The 14,591-nt window shown below is 33.3% G+C and overlaps 1 protein-coding gene across 3 annotated transcripts in view; it reads left to right on the forward strand.

The window, feature by feature from the left end:
* Uvrag (UV radiation resistance associated) overlaps positions 1–14,591 on the forward strand; it is a 330,605-nt gene that overhangs the window by 154,556 nt on the left and 161,458 nt on the right. The window lies entirely within an intron of this gene.

Genomic DNA, 14,591 nt, shown 5'->3' on the forward strand with positions numbered 1-14,591 from the left:
GTTTTGTAAAATAGACCTTGATTAGATATATCTGGTGTTTTTCTCATGATTAGACTGATTTGCTCTAGTTTCCAGTCTAGGATACTATGTTGAGTCATCATGGTCTTCTTATCTTTGATCTATGGCAGTTTCTTAGTGTTTCCTTTTTAAAATCACATTTACTAATCACTGTGGATGTTAACCTTGACCTTTTTGTTCAAGGTAGTATTTTTCAGGGTTCACCAGGAGAAATTTCCTTTTCCTTGGCTCTCTTGGAGGTTGGCAGGGGCAAAAAAAAGAGAGAGTTCCTCTTCCATTCTATGTTTTGAAAGCAAGTTACTAAGTTTAAGTATATCAGAATGTGAAGTAAGCCCCACCTCTTGGAGAGGGGATAATGTATACACATATTATGTGGAATTCTTTGTCAGAAAGATTTATCCCTTCTCCCTCCTTTTATTTATTCACTTTATCAGTATGAACTCATGTGTTTTATACTTTTTGTTATAATTCAGTGCTATGTTATTTTTTTCTCAATCAACTTATAAATTTGGCTATTAAAATATCTTTTAAGTTGACTCTTGTATACTTTTGATATGTCCCCATCTTTTTTTTTTTTTTTAAGTACTTCCTTATTCCCTGGTACCATATGATCTAGCTCATCATGTGTTTTTCTGTCTCAGCCCTAGAATCAGCCATTTCTACAAAGAACTCTATTTATTTCACTGAGTAATGGTATAGTGCTTGTTGCTACTGGGTATAGTTATTTATAGACCCTCTCAGTGGACAGAGTTATCTATGGATAAACATGTATCTGTTTATCTCTTTATGTATTAAAATAAACATTAGTGCATACTACTGTTTTTGACTCTAATACCATAAGGTTCATTCTAGCCTTCTTACTAATTTTTCTTTTCTTTTTGGTACTGGGGATTGAACCCAGAGGGGCTCTACTGTTGAGCAACATACCCAGCCCTTTTTATTTTTATTTTGAGACAGGATCTCATTCAGTTGCCCAGCCTGGCCTTGAACATAGGATCCTCCTGCCTTGGCCTCTGAGTAGCTGGAATTATAGGTGTGTGACACCATGCCATGCTCTGTAATATCCTTTTCTAATAGTGAGAAACTTAACTCTCATTATGTTTACTTATCTGTTTGTTTGTGGTATCAAGTTAACTAGTTTAGATTTCTTTTCTCATTTTAAATTGAGATTTTTACCTTCTTATTTGGGGCTGTAGAGTATACGTGTGCGATTATTTTAAGTTCTTTTTCTGATAGGTATGTTGGGGCATTTTTTTTTTCAGTCCATGACTTGTCTTTTGTGTTCTTAATGGTGTTAAAGAGCAAAAATTTTTAGGGTGGATAAATCCAATAAATCCAACATTTTTTAAATTTTTTTAATAACATTTTATTTTTTATTTGTTATAAATAACCTTTGCCTAACCCAAGGTCATAAGAATTTTGTCTCATCGTCTTCTAGTAATTTTATAGTTTTGGGCTTTACATTTAGATCTGCAATCCATTTCAAGTTAATTTTTTTATACTAGATAAAGTAAAGGTAAATTTTTTTCACAACATAGATGTTCAGTTGATATAACATTTGTTGAATAGTAGTCTTTCCCCATTTATTTACCTTGACTTGGTTGTCTGATGGCTGTATGTGTGTGCACCTATTTCTGTGTTCTGTAGTCTGTTCCATTGACCTATATGTTTCTTTCACCAATACCAAACTCTCTTATTATTGTAGATTTGTCACCTTAAAACCAAATAGGGAGCAGAGCCTGGTAATGTGTGCCTATAATCCCAGCAGCTCAGGAGGCTGAGGAAGGAGCATTGTGAGTTTAAAGCCAGCCTCAGCAACTTAGCAAAGCCCTAAACAACTTAGCTAGATCCTGTCTCAAAATTTAAAAAAAAAAAAAAAAAAAAAGAAGAAGTGTTGGGAATGTGTCTCAGTGGTTAAGTGCCTGTGGGTTCAATCCCTGGTACAAAAACAAAACAAAACACCAGATAGGTTAACTCCTCCAACTTTGTTCTTTTTAAAAATTCCCTTGCTTGTTGTTGTTTTAGTTGTAGGTGGATACAATACCCTTATTTTATTTTATTTTTTATGTGGTGCCAGGATGGAACCCAGTGCCTCATGCATTCTAGGCAAGTGCTCTACCACTGAGCCACAACCCCGTCCCAATCCCTGTGTTTTTTGTTTTGTTTTTCTTGGTTCCTTATATTTCCTAGTGAATTTTAAAATCAGTTTGTCAGCTTCTGCTAAAAAAGCTGCTGGGATTTTGATAAGAATTTATAAATAAAATTGTGGAGAATTGCCATCTTAGCAATATTGAGTCCTTCAGTCCATGAATATGATAGGTATCCATTTTACTTAGATCTTTCTTTAATTTTCTCATTAATGTTTTATGCCTTTCATTATAGCGATTTTAAAGGCCTTTTGTTAAAGTTATTCCTAAGTGTTTTGTGGAATTTTTTTGTGGGGGGGAAGATGGGGCATTATTACAAATAGAATTGGTTTTGAATTTTTATTTTCTGTTTGTATATTACTAGTGTATAAGAATATAATTAATTTTAATTTATTAATTTTGTATCTTATAGACTTGTTATATTAATTTAGTTATAATAATTATTTTGTAGACTTCTTGGGATTTTCTATGTGAACAATAATGTCTACAAGTTTGAACTGGGCATTTTGTGTGCTTATTAGGACATCAGTTCAGTGGGGGAAAAATGATAAAAATGGGATTCCTTGCCTTGTTCCTGGTTTTATTGAGGGGAAAAAAATTCATCCTTTATTCATTAAATATAATGTTAGCAATGCCCTTTATTTAGGAAGTTCCCTTTTATTTCTGTTTTCTGAGAATTTTTGTCATGAATGGATGTTAAAATTTGTCAATTTTTTTCTGGCATCTTTGAACCAATCATATGATTTTCTCTTCTCTAATGTAGTGAACTACATTAATTTAGTTTCATGTTTTAAATGTTCCATTTCTGGAATAAGCCTGTATTGATTAAAATATATTTTCCTTTTTGTATCTTGTTGCATTTTATCTGATGATAAGGAATTTTTTTGGCATTGTATTTATTAGGGATCTAAAGATGTGATTTGTCCAATATCTGAATTTATTTTTATTTTATATTTTTTTTTTGAACCAGGGATTGAACTCAGTGTACTTTACCACTGAGCCATATCTCCAGCCCTTTTTATCATTTATTTTGAGACACTGTCTCAATAAGTTGCTTAGGGCCTTGGTAATTAGTGAGGCTGGCCTCAAACTTGCAATCCTCGGGCTCACCCTGGAATTAGAGATGAGGACCCCCATGCCCAGCCTGAATTGTTTTTATATATACATTGATTGTTTTTTCCCTAGAGAGTGGTCACATTTTCCTGCCTCTTCATATATTGGGTAATATCATATAGTATCCTGGAAATTGTGAGTGTAACTTGGTAGAATCTTTAGGTTTTATTACTTTGCTCTGAAGAGTGATGTTCTTATTTTAGCAGATAGTTAACTTGGTTAAGCTTAAACTGTCATGTCTCCAATGGGCATTGGTTCAGATTCTGGTTTGTTTTTTTTTTAATCTTAGCCACAGGCAGCTTTCTGTTTATCTCATGCTTATGTAGTTTTGGGTTTAGAGAATTCCATTGAGTTTAAACAGAATTTGGGGTGCCCATTCCTGGGTTCCTCCATTTTGGCATTCTTGATTATCTTATTTTTTTCTCTTAGTTTATTCCATCTGGGAAGATAAGTTGGCTTTCTGTTGGAATTTGCAGCCATTTTCAGAACAAAGCCATAGAAAAGGGAAAATTTACTGTGGTGTTTGCTTACACCAAGTTTTGACCTCTCTTCAAAATAATGCCACTATTGATTAGTCTCCAGAACCCTCAAATACTAGCTTTTAGCATTTAAAACTCCTATACATTTTATTATTATATATATTGTGCTTTATCTCTCTAGCTAGGCCTAGGTTCCAGACCTCATATATTGCCACTGAGTCTATGAAATTAATGGAGAGGATGAAGTAATTTCTAAAGAAGTCTTTTCTCTTTCTTAGGGGTTGATAAGGTGTAAGTACAATGGAAAGATCCTAGAAATGACATGTAAAAGCAATTGTAAGCCTGGCATGGTGACTCACAACTGTTATCCCAGCAGATGGGGAGACTAAAGCAGGAGGATTGTGAGTTCAAAGCCAGCCTCAGCAAAAGCGAGGCGCTAAGCAACTCAGTGAGACCCTGTCTCCAAATAAAATACATAATAGGGCTGGGGATGTGGCTCAGTGGTGGAGTGCCCCTGAGTTTAATCCCTGGTTCCCCCAGCCCCCCGCGCTAAAAAAAAAAAAAAAAAAAAGCAATTGGTAAACTTTAGGACAACTTCCATAGTTCTAGAACATCTTTTAGATTGTTAATTATTTCCAGTTTGAGGAAATATACATGAGGATAAAATATGCCTTAAGACACCAATTTTCAGCTTTTTGATCTTAAGACCCCTTTATTCTCTTCATTTGTGATAATCTCAAAATAACATGCGTTATGCTATTGATATTTATTATACTAGAAATTAAATAATTACCCAATTAATTTCAAAATAACAATAATTTATTATGTTAATGTAAGAATACATTTTTATGAAAAATAAGTGTTTTTTCTAAAATGAATTGAGTTGCATAATTTTAAGTTTTGTGAATTTAACTTCATTAAAGTTCATTTCTAGTTTAATAAACTACCTGGATTCTCACATCTGCTATTGTGATATCTATTGTGATATCTCAAATCTTGTAGATTCCGACACATTCTACTTTTATACTTATGAGAAAGTGAGAGTGAAAAAGGACATAACAGTATTATTATGAATATATTTGGAAACTTCATGATTCCTAGGGTCATGTTTTTAATTCCAGTATGATCTGAGATAATATTCATTTCCATTAATGGGTTATTTATAGGTTAACTGTCATTCTAAAATTAATGTTTAATATTGCCCATGATTTTCTTGCTAAAGACCCATAAATAGGAATGTGTGCTTGAAAATAAATGAACGTTTGTGATTTTCAGTTCTGATACAGTGTTGTGTAAAAAAACAGCTAAAATCCAATTAAAAATGATACACGGGAGATAAATATGTGACATTAGTCACACTTGGAATAAACACATAAATAGAACAAAGAAACCCATTAGAAGATATGGGATGTTAAGATCTTTGAGCAACTTGTCTTGAAGTATTTAAGAGGAAACTGAACCAGATCCCACATGGGCAGGGTTAATTTACTCTACTTATCAGAAATGAAAGCCAACAGTTCTGGCTTTGTATTACTTGATATATTTCTGTAAATGGGCCAGTTTCCGCACACGGACCATAACACAAACACGGTATGCGCACGCTGTCCTGTATTAGCTTAGTATTTGGATTAACTTGTAATTTTAGATCTTTGAATTGAAAACATCCTAATTTTAGTGTGTATCCTGGAATAGAGCAGGTTAACCCCCAGCCAGGCATAGTCCTCTTTTCTGAAGAGTTGCTTTTCTTTCTGCTTATTTTCTTTCTCTGCTTAGGTAGAATTCAATATGCATTTTTTTTGTGGAAAATTTTTGAAGAAATTGATCACTTAGCTCTTTGTGGAAAAAGGTTACTTCCTAAGACTTTATCTGTTTTTTTTCTTTCCCTTCAGTGATAAAAGAAGATCCTTGGCTTCCTGATCGCTCTATATGATTGCTGAAGAAAAAGCAAATTTTGTCTTAGTTCTTTTTTCTTTCATGATAAGCAACCTCATTGACTTGTTCTCAATTTTTAAAATTATAAAATACACAATCAAGTTTATGACCTCAATCATTTTTAAATGACTAGTTAAGTGGTATTACGTACATTATAATGTTGTGCAACCAGCATCACCGTCCATCTCCAAAGCTCTTTCTGTCTTGTAAAACTTAAAACTCTATGCCCATTCTCCACTACTTCTAAGCCCTGGCAACCACCATTCTATTTTCTGTTCCTATGATTTTGACTACTCTTAGTACTTAATAAGTGGTACCATCATATAATATGTCTTTTTATAACTGGTTTATTTCACTTTGTTAATTTTATTAAGGTTTATTCCTGTTATTGCATATTGCTGAATTTCCTTCCTTTTTAAGGCTAATATTCTATTGGAGATATATATTTAGACTTTATTACTTCGTTCTTACTTTAGTTTGGCAGGACAAAAAGTCTTTTGATTATAGTAGATCTAAATTCACAGAAAGCAGAAAACATGTCAGATTCATCTAGGAGCACATCCCTCATAAATATTCATCTAGAAGTCCCTCATAAATTTTCACTGTGTTCAGAAAATTTACTTAGGAATATTCTTTGTAAAGCCATATTTCACAGACTTTTAAGCCTAATATAATGATTGGAAATAGCTCTTGTTTTTGTGGCTTGAATGTCTTTAATGGATTATGATACCATCTGTTTAGAATCAGTATTTCAGAGATAAAGAAGAAGGCATTTGGGGTGAGAAATGATTGCTATAACTTACTTTTAACACAAGTTCCAGAAATCATTTTCCATGCTCCTTGTTTCAACAAGACCGTAGCATAGTGCATCTTAGTTCCCAGACTTTCTCATTGTCTAGAAATCAAATCATGTTCTGACTTTTTTCGTTTTAAGTTTTTCACCAGCTTATTTCAAGTCTTGGTAACTTTTTAATTTATTTATTGGATTGGGTTTTTTTTTTCTATCTTAATTTTGATTAGCTATTTTATACCTCTGGAAGGAGATAAGAATTTACTAGGTGATCAGAGCTAAAATTACTGAAATAGAGTCTAAAAGAACAATATGAAGGAGCAGTGAAACAGAATTGGTTCTTTGAAAAAATAAACAAGATTGATAATAAGAGGCAAAAATGGTGCTATTACAATAGATACCACTGAAATCCAGATGATCCCCCAAATTGAACCTAGAGGATAAAAAAAAAAAAAAATCCAACAGACCAATGACAAACAGTGAAATTAAAGCAGTAATTAGTCATCCCAACAAAGAAGCCCAGGACTGGACAGACTCACAGATGAATTTGCCAGACCTTTTAAAGAAGAGCTAACACTAGTGCCCTTCATACTATTTCAAGAAATGGAAAGGAAAGGAACACTTATAAACTCATTCTGTAAAGCCAGTGCTATGGTTTGGATAATAGGTATCCCTCCAAATCTGATGTGTGAAATAATACAAGAGTGTTTGGCAGTAAAATGATTGGGTTATCAAAGCCTTAATCCAATCAGTGAATTAGTCCCCTAATAGGAATTAACTGGGTGGTGGTAACTGTAGGCAGGCAGAGTGTGGCTGGAGGAGATAGTTCCTTGGAGACATGCTTTTTGGTGTGTGTATTTTGTCCTGGGTAAGTGGAACTCTCTCTGCTTCCTGGTGCCATGTTCCCAGCTGCTTGCCTCTGCCACACACTGTCACCATAATGTTCTGTCTCATGTCAGGCCTCAAAGAATGGAGTCATCCATCTGTATGTTTAGACACCTCTGAAACTAAGTCCCAAAATAAACTTTTCCTCCTCTAAAATTGTTCATGAAATCTTTTGGTCACAGCAGTGACAAAAAACTGACTAAACCAGCCAGATAATGCCACTACTAGAAAAGAAAATTATAGACCAATATCCTTGGTGAACATAGATGCAAAAATCATCAATAAAATACTTGCAAACTGAATTCAACAACACATTAAAAAGAGCATACACTATGATGAAGTTTGTTTTATTCCAGGAATAAAAGGATGGTTCAGCATTCACAAATCAGTAAATGTAATATACCACATAAATAAAATCAAGGACAAAAATCACATGGGCATTTCAATAAATGCAGAAAAAGGCTTTGACAAAAATCAACAGTTTTTTCCCTAATAAAAAGCCCTGAACAATCTGGGGATAGATGGATTTTGCCTCAACATTTTAAAGGTTATGTATGACAAGCCCAAATCCAATATCATGAGGAAAAACTAAAAGCATTTCTTCTAAAATTGGGAACAAGACAAGGATATCTACTGCCATGACTCTCATTGAATACAGTACCTGCAATTTTAGTCAGAGAAATTGGACAAGAGAAAGAAATAAAAAGGGATACAAATAGGACGGAAAGGAGTCAAATTACCCCTCTTTGCATATGATATGGTCCTGTATTTAGAAGACCCTAAAGGGTCCACCAGAAGAGTTTTAAATCTAATAGAAGTCATAATAGAGTATTATGATACAAAGTTAACATTAAAATAGCTTTTATTTATGCCATTAATGAACCTACTGAGAAAGAAAAACAATTCCATTCCTAATAACTTATTTTAAAAAAAGAAAAAAGGAATAAATCTAACCAAAGAGGTCAAAGACCTCTACAAGGAAAATTACAGAGTACTGAAAAAGAAATTGAAGAAGTCACCAGAAGATGGACTTACCATGTTCATGGATAGGCAGAATTAATATTTTAAAAAATATTTATTTTTTAGTTTTAGGTGGACACAATATCTTTATTTTTTATTTTTCTGTGGTGTTGAGGATCGAACCCAGCGCCCCGTGCATGCCGGGCGAGCATGCTACCGCTTGAGCCACATCCCCAGCCCAGAATTAATAGTTAAAATAGCCATATTAGAAGCAATCCAGATTCAATGCAATCCTCATGAAAATACCAATGACATTCTTCACAGAAATAGAAAAAACAAGTCTAAAACTCATATGGAAAAACAAAAGACCCAGAATAGCCAAAGCAATCCTGAGTAAAAAAACAAGGCTGGAGGCATGACAATGCCCAACTTCAAATATACTACACAGGCATTGTAACAAAAATAGCATGGACAGGCATAAAAGCAGACATATAGACTAATAGAATAGAATGAGAGACACAGACATAAGTCCATACAACTGCAGTCATCTGATTCTTGACAAAAGGTCCAAAACATATGTTGGAGACAGACAACCTCTTTAACAAATGGTTATCTGTACGTAGAAGAATGAAACTAGATCCCTATCTCTCACCCTATACAAAAACCAATTCAAAATGGATCAAATATCTGTGTATAAGATATCTGAAATATTGAAGCCTCTAGAAGAAAACATAGTGAAAACATTCAAGATATAGGCACAGGCAATGACTTCCTGAGTTCAGTTCCTATAATTCAGGAAATAATAACAGGAATTGATAAATAGAACAATATTAAACTGAAAAGCTCCTGCACAGCAAAGAAGACAATTAACAGTGTGAAGAGATAGCCTATAGAATGGGAGAAAATCTTTGCCAACTATACTTCTAGCAGATGATTAATACCTGTTAGGTTTAGATTAGGTGTCCCCCAAAGCTCATGTGTGTGACAGTGCAAGAAAGTTTAGAGGTGAAAAGATCTGATTACGAGAACCTTAACTGAATCAGTGCATTAATTCACTGATAGGGATTATCACTGTAGGTAGGGTGTGGCCAGAGGAGATGGGTCATTCAGGGCATGTCTTTGGAACATATATTTTGTCTCTGGAGAATGGAGCACTCCCCGCAACCCTGCTTCCTGGTGTAATGTACCCAGCTGCTTTCCTCTACCACACACTTCTACCCCTGAGGAGTAGAGTAGGCCATCTGTAGACTGACCTTTGAAACCATGAGCCCCTAAACAAACTTTTCCTCCTTAAAATTGTTCTTGTCAGGTATTTTGGTTGCAGCAATGGAAAAGCTAACTAAAACAATACCAAATACATAAAGAACTCAAAAATCTTAACACCAAAACAACAAATAACCCATTCAATATATGAGAAAAGAACTGAAAAGAAACTGCTTCTCAAAAGAGGTTCAAATATCCAGTAATTATATGACAAATGTTCAAAGACTTCAGCCATCAGGGAAATGTGAATCAAAACTATTGAGATTCTGTCTCATCCTAGTCAGAATGGAAATCATCAAAAAGGTAAATTACAATAAATTCTTGTGAAGATACAGGGGAACAGGAACCCTTAAACACTTTGGTGGGAATGTGAGTTAAGAGAGCCACTGTGGAAATCAATACGGGGGTTGCTCCAATAAACTGAAAATAGAACTACCACATGATCCATTTAAACTACTCCTTAATATTTATCTGAAAGTGTTAAAGTCAGAATACTTTAGAGATACCTACATATCCATGCATACACAATTCACAATATCCACGTTATGGACTCAGTATAGGTGTTAGAAGAATGGATAAAGAAAACATGATACACACACACACACGACTATTATTCAGCCATAAAGATAAACAAAATATTTTTTCAGAAAAAAATGGATGGAACCGAACATCATCATGTTAAATGAAATAAGATTCAGACAAGTATCATGTTTTCTCTCCTATGTGGAAATTAGAGGAAGGGGAAAAAGGACATCAGGAATGCAGAAGGGAGACTATTGTAGAAGAAGAGGATCAGGGTAAAGGTGAAAGGGTATGGGGAGACAATGAGGAATGAAATTGATTAAATTATGTCATGCCATATGCTGTATAATTAATATATACTAATGCACAATTAAATATATACTAATGCTGACATTTTACCGTGTACCTCTGTGACTCTAAAACAACAACAAAACTTTCTTTTCTGAACAAATTTTAGGTTTACAGAAAAATTGTGCAGAAAGTATAGTAAACTCCCAAATACCTTGCTCCCCACCTCAATTTATTCTACTATTAAGATCTTATATTAGTGGTATATATTTGTTAAACTGTTAATCAATATTGATAAGTTATTATTAACTAAAGTCTAGTTTACAGTACTCTGTGTGGACACATGGTAAATGCATTGTCATGTATCCATCATTATAGTGTCATACAGAATAGTCTCACTTCCCTACAGATCCCTGGTACTCCACCTATTTATCCCTTTCTCCCTCTCCCAAACTCTACATCACCACTGATTTTTTACTTCTTCATAGTTTTGCCTTGTTTTAGACTGGTATGTAGTAGGAATTATACAGTATGTAGTATTTTCATACAGGCTTCTCTCACTTAGAGATATACATTTAAAGTTTCACTCTGTCTTTTCATAGATTGTTGACTTGTCTTTTTATTACTGAATGCCACTACATGGATACATACCAAAGTTTCTTTATCTGTTGATTTATTAAATAAAGTGCCTCTTGGTTGCTTCCAAGTTTGGCAATTATGAATAAAGTTGCCATAGATATATTTGTGTATATATACATTTTCAACTCATCTGGATTAATATATAAGTGCAACTGCTGTATCATATAGTAAGCTTATATTTACCTTTGTAAGAAACTGCCACACTATTTTCCAAAGTGACTATTTCTCATACCCGCTAGCAATGAATGAAAGTTTGTGTTGTTTCTCAGAGCATTTGGGATTATGAAGAGTTGCGAAGTTTAGTTATTCTAATAGGTTTATAGTTGTGTCTCATTGGGGTTTTAATTTGTAATTTTCTGATGACATATCACCATGTTTTCATGTTTATTTGCCATATACACATATGTGTATCTTCTTTGGTGAAGTGACTATACACATATCTCTTCCATTTTTTAATTTGGTTGTTCATTTTCTTATTGTTGAGTTTTACTTTATTTTCTTATTATTGAGTTCTTTGTATATTTTGGATACTAGTCTTTTATCAGATATGGATTTTGCCAAGATTTTCTTCCAGTCTGTGACTTGTCTTTTCATTCTCTTACTAGTGTTTTTCCCAGAGGAGTTTTTAATTTTAATGAAGTTCAAGTTACCAATTTCTTCTTTCATGGGGCTTGATCATCTAAAGACTTACCTAGATTTTTCTCCTGTTACCTTCTAGGAGTTATTTAGTTTTTATTTCACATTTAGGTTTATGATCCATTTTGAGGTAATATTTACAAAAGGTGTAAGGTCTGTATCTAAATTGATTTCTTTGATTGTGATTTTGTTTTCTTTTCATGTGGCTATCCAGTGATTTCAGCATCATTTGGTGAAAAGAATGTTCTTTCTCTATTGAATTGCTTTTGTTACTTTCCCCAAGATCATTGGACTGCATTTGTATGGGTCTGTTTCTGAGTTGTCTGTTTCCATTCCATTGATCTTGTTTGTTCTTAATCCTATACTGTCTTGATTACTGCAGCTATACATTAAGTCTTAACATTGGATACTAATATTTCTCCAACTTTGTTGTTTTCCTTCAATGTTGTGCTAGTTCTTCAGGATCTTTTGCCCTTGTGTAATCAGAGTCAGTTTGTTGATAAAATAACTTTTTGAGTTTTTTATTCTGATTGCTTGGAATCTATCAGGTTGGGGAATATTGACATTGTCTTCATATCCATGGACATGATCTATCCATATACGTGGATTTTCTTTTATTTCTTTCATTGGAATTTTGTAGTTTTCATTATAGATTTTGAATATGTTCTTTAGGTTTCTACCAAAGTATTTCATTTCTATGCTAGGATAAAGTTTTTCTAAAAAAATTTTAATTTCAAATTCCAATTGTTCATTGCTGTTACACAGGAAAGCATCAACTTTTGTGTTTATTAATACTATGTCCTGCAGTCTTGCTGTAATTGCTCATTGGTTCTAGAGGTTATTTTTTGGGTTTTGGATTTGGGATTTTATTGTTGTTGTTTTTGTTAATACATTGGGATTTCCAAATAGACTAATATATTATTTTTAAACAAATATTTTATTCATTATTTCCCATTCTGTATAAATTTTATTTCCTTGTCTTATCTAGTTTCTTACCAATAATTCTGATATTAGCTCTACTTTAGTTAGTAGACATTTTCTACCAATGGAAGGAGTTCCCCTTTTTTCTAGTTTCTGAAAGTTTTTTGTTTTTTTTTTTAAATCATGAACAGGTATTGAATTTTGACTCGTGCTCTTTCTACATCTATTGATAAGGATCAGTAGCTTTTTCTTCCTTAGTCTGTTGTTGTGATCAGTTATATTAGTTGTTTTCAAAGCAACTTACATACCTGGAATCAATTCCTTTTGACTATGGTGTATAATACTTACACATTGTTGGGTTTGATTTGCTAATATTTGTGATATCTTTGTCCAGTTTCGGTGTTAGGATTGTGCTGGCTTCATTCAGTGAAATAGAAAATGCTTCACATTTTCAGAAGAGATTTTAAGGAATAGGTATTGTTTCTTCTTTAAATATTTGGTAGAATTCACCAGTGAAATCAACTATGCCTGGTGCTGTTTTATTAACTGTAATTATTTAAGAAATTAAATGAATGATTAATAAAACAGCACCAGGCTTGCTTACTCCTTCCTTCCCTCTGTCCCTCCTTCCCTCTTTTCTTTTTTCATTCATTCATTTGTTCATTTAGTATATTTTTTCTGCTATTTAAATTGGGCAATTTCTATTGTTCTGCCTTCTAACTAACAGATGGTTTTCTCTATCTCTTCCATTCTGCCTTTGAGCTTAATTTACTGAGGTTTTTGTTCCAGTTATTTTCAGTTCTAAAATTTCCTTTTGGTTCTTATATCTTCTGTTTCTTTACTGAGACTTTTTATATTTTTGTTAATTTCAAGCATGTTTTTAATTATTGAAACATGTTTATGGGGGTTACTTTCATATCTTTGTGAGATGATTGTACCTTTTCTATCATCTTCATGTTGGTATCTATTGATTGTCCTTTTTTATTTGTTTTGACATCATCTGGTTATCAATATGATGATTGATTTTTTTTAAAATGGTAACTTGGATATTTTGGATATAATGTTATAAATCTCTGGGTTTTATTTAAACCTTTTGTTTTAGCTGGCTTTTTTTGATGCTGCTGTGGTAGGGAAGGAAGAAGTGCTGTCTCATTATTGCCTGGTGGGTGTAGCTCCCTACTAGGACTCCATTGATACTTTTGGCTGAGTAGAGTATAAGTACCTCATTGCTGCTTTCTACCTGGCCTCCACTGTATCACAGAAAGTAGGGTGCCTCATTAGTAATGGGTAATAGTGAAGGTTCTGATTCTATTAGGCCTGCTTTGACACCATTGCATTGGAGTGAAAGAGGGTTATCTCATTACTACCAGTATGTAGTAGAAGTACAGGCTCCTCGGGTGGTGTTCATTGATTCTCCATGGACTTGTGTTTATCAATATATTTATCAATATATATCAATATATTTATCAATATAATTGCGATTAATAGTTCCTTATTGCCTAACAGATATGAAAGCCCTATATGTCTTTCTCTGAAATGAGCTGGGAATTAGAGCACTGTGGTTCAGCTTGGCAAGAATAGAAATCTAATTTTTGTTTCTTTGGATTACCGGTTATGAAGTTTTTATATAAATGAAGTTACTACATTATGTGGCATTTTAAAACTGGCTTCTTTAACATAGCATGATGTTTTCAAGGTTCATCTGTGTTTTAACATGTATTGGTACTTCTACCACTGAGCTACATCCTTAGCCCCTCCATTTTTTTCTTTACTAATAATTTTGTATCTTGTATTACAATATCAGGAAAGGAACCCAAGATATCTTATTCTTGGCTTATTTCTATAGTCTTTTCATTAAAATGATAGGGCTGATAATTAAGTTACTTGAGAATTAAGGTTTGATGAATATTAAACCATTATTCATTTGAAACATTACTAATGAATAATTATTTATAGTCATGAATTTTCTATTCATAAATTTACCTGTGATTTTTTTTT

Source organism: Marmota monax, unplaced genomic scaffold (genome assembly GCF_021218885.2).
Source record: "Marmota monax isolate L192 unplaced genomic scaffold, Marmota_monax_Labrador192_F-V1.1 WCK01_AAM20220418_F8-fsc00068, whole genome shotgun sequence".
NCBI classification, from domain to species: domain Eukaryota; kingdom Metazoa; phylum Chordata; class Mammalia; order Rodentia; family Sciuridae; genus Marmota; species Marmota monax.